Here is a 6,786-nt window from a genome sequence, read left to right as displayed (position 1 = left end):
TAAAAGAGGAATGAAGGAGTGAAGGTGAGCAGAGAGTCTTGATTTTGGCAGTTTAACCATAAGAGGGTCGCAGGCAGCTCTTGCCCAGGCGGAGGATGTCCAGTCGGCGACTGGCTTTGGATGCCAGCTTGGAAATGTGGTTTTCCCAGGAAAGATCATGGCAGATATTGAGACCCAAAAGCTTGAGTGACAGAACTTCTTGGAGAGGATTGTTCAGAAAGTAGATGGGAGGGTTTGCCAGACGAACTTTTCGGAGAGACATCGTAAGAGTGTGAGATTTGTCAGGATTGAAAGAAATGTTCCACTTGTTTGACCAGTCTATGATTTTGTCCAGGTCTGCAGAGAGTGAGGAGGCTGCAGACTGCCGATCTGAGGGATGAAGTATGGAGCGGCAGAGAGTGGAGTCATCAGCAAAGAGATAGAGAGGATTTTCCAGAGAGTCAGAGAGATCATTGATGAAGACCAGAAAAAGCACAGGGCCCAGAACACTGCCTTGGGGAACTCCCGCCTGAACAGGAAGGAGAGATGAGAGAAATCCATTCAGGGCCACATGTTGACTACGACCAGAGAGGAAGTCCGCAAGCCATGCGTGGCGATTTCCATGGATACCACAGGAGGAGGGTTTGGAGAGCAGAGCGGGGTGCCAGACCGCATCGAAGGCACGTGATATGTCAAGGGAGACAGCTCTGATTTCCTGTTTGGCATTGAGGACCTCCATCCATTGTTGAGCCAGCAGAAGCAGCATGTCCAGAGTAGAATGACCTGGTCTGAATCCAAATTGATGATCCGAGATCAAGCCATTGAAGAAGAGGAAGGATTTGATGTCAGAAGCGATGATTGATTCCACGACCTTGCTGATTATTGGGAGCAAGCTGATTCGTCTGTAGTTGCAAGGATCTGTTTTTGCACCTTTTTGTGTAAAGCGGTAATGTTGACTGATTTCCAAGCTAATGGCAGCTGACCTTGAGCAAAGGAGAGGGTGAAGAGAACAGAGAGAGGGTGAGATAGAGCGGCAGAGCAGGATTTTAGGACCCGTGGGCTGATGCCGTCTGGTCCAGTTGCAGAATCAGAGTCGAGGTTTGACAAAAACTTCTCCACCTTTTCAGGAGAGAAGGACACAGTGTCCTGGAGCACCTGGGTGCGACTGGGAAAGGTGGGTTCAGAGAGAGAGATGGGTTCGGGACACAAGATTTTGAGGCAAACACAGAGTTGAGGCATTCAGCTTTTTCACTTGCGGTGTCAGCTGTGTCGCCGGTCTAGGTAAGGGGGTGGATGGAAGGGGAACAAACACCAGAAACAGATTTGACCAGATGTCACCGGGATTTGGAGGAGGGAGACAGGTTTGAGAGTGCAGTCTTGAGAGTAGAGAGATATTATTTCCTGGCTCTCTTGAGAGCAGACACACACTTGTTCTGAGCTTTGTGAAAGGAACTGAGATTTCCTTCAGTTGGATTGGACTTCCATGAGGTGAAGGCAAGTTGCTTCATGTCAACGGCCTCACCACAAGCTTCAGTGCACCATGGACGGGAGGAAGGGTATGACAACTTAGGACGAGATGGGATAAATCTGTGCATGAGAGAGAGCAGTTTACTTTGGAAGAATTCCCAGGAAGAATTGATGTCAGATACAGTAGAGATTGGAGACCAGTCCAGATGATTGATGGCTGCTTGAAGACCGTGCCAGTCAGCCTGAGTGAAATGCCAGACTAGTCTGCGCTGAGTAGGCTGAGAATGGCCAGAGAGATGTCCACTTTAACAAGCACATGATCAGAAGAACCGATGGAAGCAGAAGAAGAGCAACAGACATTTGCAGGGAAGTTTGTTATAACCAAGTCTAGAAGAGAAGCTACTCCGTTGACTGAGATCCGAGTCGGGAAATTGACAGATTGTGTCAGTCCCAATGAGTAGCAGAAGTCCTTTGCTGAGGTGCAAAAAAGTTTGAAAAAAGATTGTGCTAATCTGATTTTAACTCCGCCAATTTGTGCTAATGTGATGCTAATTATGCCAGTCTGTGATAACGTGATGATAATATTAGGCAAATTTCTGCTAATTTGCTTCGAGTTATGCAAATTAGTTTGCTATTAGCTAATTATTAGCTATTTAGATAATTAGTTACGCAAAATTTAATTTCTTCTAAAAGTGTTCTGATGATGGATCAAAGTTGATTTAACATTTGTTTCTGGGGAAATTGTACAATAAATTTTAACAAAAAAAGCTCATCTTTTAACTTGCAGTTTCGAAACCATGACCATGACCATTGCTACGGATTCGCCACTTCCGCTGGGGTGGTTTTCACCCACTGGACATGTTTCTGATATTATGTATTATTATTACGTTCAAAAGGTTTATTATTCACGAACGGTTATCAAAAGTTAAAAAGGATAACTGTAAGTGAATCAGGAAACCGAACGAGAAGAAAATGAGGTGAAGAGGAGGAAGCAGCGCGAGCAAAGTCAGAGAGGATGCGTGACGTCAGCGCTCCGTAACTAGCAAGGTTTACCAACAGCCGCAAGGGGATTTTGAGTTCCTGGAAGGGACATCCGGCGATAAGAATATTCGCTGGAGTGGAGAAATCTGCGTAGACAGATTTGGGGCGCTGAGATTCTGACGAATCCTCGCCTCGTTGCATCGGCTCAAGCCAGAGCCGTCGGCCATCTCAAACCCCGTGTGTCGGACACCTGTGAAGGTTTGCTTCGTGTCATCTTCACCCCAACATCCTACCGTCTGTCGGGGATGGGTGTGTGCGACCGCTTCGTCTCTAATTACGTTCCGGTTTGCTGAGGGAGTGGTGAAGGTGCGCCTCTGGAGGGCGCCGTTGTACAGTTTGGCGGAAAGAGCACCCTTGCCCACTGTACACGCTTCGGATATCGACTGGAGAGCGAGATTCGGGCTTCGACCGGATTTCGTTCTATTGACCACTGGAGCGAATCCCAGTCGCCTTGGGAAAAGTGATAGAGACATTGAGGAGTGTCCGTTCATTTGTTGGCAGAGCAGTGAGTTACTTGACTTTATATAAGATATATATAGAGTGCACTCTTAATGGCCATTTGTTGTACCGTTGTACCGGTGTGTGATTTATAATACAAATTTGTTAATTTGTAATCATTGGTGGGGTTTCACTATTGCTTTTCAACACAGGGTAACATATTTTTCTGCCAGGGTTCCTCTCGGGGTTCGGAGGTTACCGAGACCAGGAGATTGGAGAGGACCCCGTAACAGAAATTGGGGGCTCGTCCAATTGACTCCAATTGACAATTGCAAATTGGGTCTTTGTCCGGGATCTAAAATTCCCTAAATATCTTCCGGGATAGAATTCCCTAGCATTCCCAAATTTTCCAATTTTGGAAATTTTTCAACATTCCCAAATTAAAGAAAATTTATTTATTTTTTGTTTTTTTTGTGGAAATTTCTTGTGTGAAGGTTAACAGGTGTTAACGGATAGTCACCATGGAGTTTGACGCAGAGAAGTTTACAGCGACCCCTAGTGAGGCACAGTTCCGAGCATTACTAAAATCGGAACTCTTGATATTGGGCAAACATTTTAGCTTGGAGGTCCGAGCTAAAATGAAGAAACCAGAGATGCAGACAGTGGTGATAGAATCTCTGGTGGAACTAGGAACATGGGGGAGAGGTAGCCTTGGATTGGTTACCAGAAGAACAAGAAAGTGTGGAGCTCCAAAAAACGGAGATGCAATTGAAGACCCAGGAAAGGTTAGAAGAGAAAAAAACAGAAGAAAGGCGAGTGGAAAGAGAACTCCAGGAAAGGTTAAAAGTACAGGAAAGAGAACTCCAGGAAAGGTTAGAAGACAAAAAAGCAGAGGAAAGGAGAGCTGCAAGAGAACTCGAAGCAGAGGAGAGAAAAGCCGAAAGGGAGTTAAAGGACCGTGAATTGGCGTGTCAGCAGGAAATTAAAGTCAAGGAGCTGGAGTTAATGAGAGAACGGGGAGAGGTACCACCCATGCCGACTGGTTCGACATCTAGTCAAAACACCTGGGATGTTGGCAGACATGTGAGGCTGGTTCCACCCTTCAATGAAAAGGAGGCAGCCAAGTGTTTTTTACACTTTGAGAAAGTGGCTCAAATGCTAAAATGGCCGGAGGAGTCCTGGACCATATTAGTGCAAAGTGTTCTGGTGGGTAAAGCTCAATATATTTTTTCGGCTTTACCGATTGAGCAATGTGCAGATTATGAGATAGTGAAGAAAACCATTCTCAAAGCCTATGATTTGTCCCTGAAGCTTACCGGCAAAAATTCCGGAACGCCAGGAAGAGGGAGAATGAGACCCATGTGGAGTTTGCCAGAATGAAAGAAACCATGTTTGATCGGTGGTGTGATTCAAAAGGAGTCGGGAAAGCCTTCGAACTATTGCGACAATTGATCCTGGTGGAGGAATTCCAACAGTGTGTCCATGAGGACATTAAAGTACATCTGGAGGAAAGGAAAGTACCAAAGTTGTATGAGGCGGCAACCATGGCGGATGACTATGCCTTAACACACAGCATGAGGTTCCATAAACCTAACTTCCCGCCTAGAGTTCACACGGAGAGTTATGATACATCTGGTGCGGAGAACGAAGATTCAGGGGGGCGGCCTCGAGATGACTATGAGGACCACTCTGATACTACGACTTCTAGAAATCAGAAGACAACAGGTCCAAGGCAGTCTTATCCTCCGGGGGGCTCGAGGCAGACCACGACGTTCTCCTCCGGCCCTACTTGCGCTTTTTGCCATAAACCTGGGCACTTGATGTCCCAATGTTTTGCTCTGGGAAAGGAAAATCAGGAGCGGAGTTCGACTAGTACCACTCCGAATGCAATGGCAAATGTGAGTAATCGCCCTCAAAACGGTTACCGACCATTTATTTCAGAGGGGTTTGTGTCACTGGATGGAGCCTCGACTAACCGGAGACCTGTTAGGGTATTGAGGGACACCGGAGCACATCAATCTTTAATGCTTCAAGGCATCTTGCCATTGTCAGAGGAGACGGCAACTGGTGATAGTGTTCGTTTACAGGGGATTGGTGGCTGTGTTAGAGCTCCACTTCATGCCATCCATTTGGAGTCCGATGTGGTGTCAGGACCGGTCACCGTAGGTTTACAAGCCACTCTTCCTGTAGAGGGAGTATCTGTTGTTATCGGGAATGATTTGGCCGGTGGTCAAGTTTATGGTAACCCGATGGTTGTTAAAAAGCCCAGTAGGGAAAATAACACCACACCAGTTAGGGATGGCGACAAATTTACAAAGTTATTTGTAGGTGGACTGAACTTCAAAACAAAGGAAGATGTTCTGGAGTCTGCCTTCAGCAAATATGGACCGCTTTTGGAAGTGCTGCTGATAAAAGACCGGGAGACACAAAAATCAAGAGGGTTTGGCTTTGTCACCTTTGAAAACTCAAAGGACACCAGAGGTGCAGAAAAGGATCTGAATAGCAAGGAGTTGGAGGGTCAGACCATAACAATAGGGAAGGCATTTCATAGGTGTCATGGGATCTACAGAAGAGGACCACGGAGTAGTAGTTTTGGTGGTGGCCGCAATTGATATTATTATGGAGGCTCCCTGAGTTACGGCAGCTCCCGAAGGAAGGATTGTCAGAGTAGTGGCCGAGAAGGAGACCGCTATTCATGTGACTACCGTGACAAGCGGTCCCACCGTAATTATTATAGAGAGTTCGAAAGAGTTGAAGCACTGAATGCTGCGGAGCAGCTGAGCAAAAATTCCTACACGGATTAACCGTGAACGCCACGTTCATAAAGACGTCCATGTAGTGAACTTTCCGACATGGATTAACCGTGAATGCCACGTTCCTAAAGGTGTCCATGTCGTAAACGCCCCTGCACGGACGACCCGTGAACTCCATGTTCCTAAAGGCGTCCATGTAGGGAATACTTCCAGGCCTCACCACCCAACCACCATGGAACCTGGCCTTCCGCTCGGCCTCCCGGGAAAAGTGCTATAGATTTGCTGGCCTTTGGATTTTTGATCACCACCCCTTAACCTTCATTCACAAGAAACTGAAAGTAAAAATCAGAAGGTGATGAGATGGAGTTTGGCTTTGCAGGAGTCCAACGGGAAATTGAACATGTAAAGGGCAGGGACAATGTCGTTGCTGATGTTTTGTCCAGAGTGAATTAACTTTAGAAATCTCTGTGGGTTGTGTGAAATTTTGTTGCTTTATTTTTGAGATGTTGATCATTGTTGCTCATGGGAATTGGTGATTTGGGTTGTGAGTTTATGTTTGTTTGTTTAAAGAGTTTGCATGCAAAGAAAGTTTTCGCTGTGTTCAAACTTTCTTTCTTGAGGGGGGGAAGTGTTACGGATTCATCACTTCCGCTGGGGTGGTTTTCACCCACTGGACATGTTTCTGATATTATGTATTATTATTATGTTCAAAAGGTTTATTATTCACGAACGGTTATCAAAAGTTAAAAAGGATAACTGTAAGTGAAACAGGAAACCGAACGAGAAGACAATGAGGTGAAGAGGAGGAAGCAGCGCGAGCAAAGTCAGAGAGGATGCGTGACGTCAGCGCTCCGTAACTAGCAAGGTTTACCGACAGCCGCGAGGGGATTTTGAGTTCCTGGAAGGGACATCCGGCGATAAGAATATTCGCTGGAGTGGACAAATCTGCGTAGACAGATTTGGGGCGCTGAGATTCCGACGAATCCTCGCCTCGTTGCATCGGCTCAAGCCAGAGCCGTCGGCCATCTCGAACCCCGTGCGTCGGACACCTGTGAAGGTTTGCTTCATGTCATCTTCACCCCAACATCCTACCGTCTGTCGGGGATGG

Source organism: Myxine glutinosa, chromosome 11 (assembly GCF_964187855.1).
Source record: "Myxine glutinosa chromosome 11, kmMyxGlut1.1, whole genome shotgun sequence".
Lineage (NCBI taxonomy): Eukaryota > Metazoa > Chordata > Myxini > Myxiniformes > Myxinidae > Myxine > Myxine glutinosa.
This window is presented reverse-complemented; position numbering follows the sequence as displayed.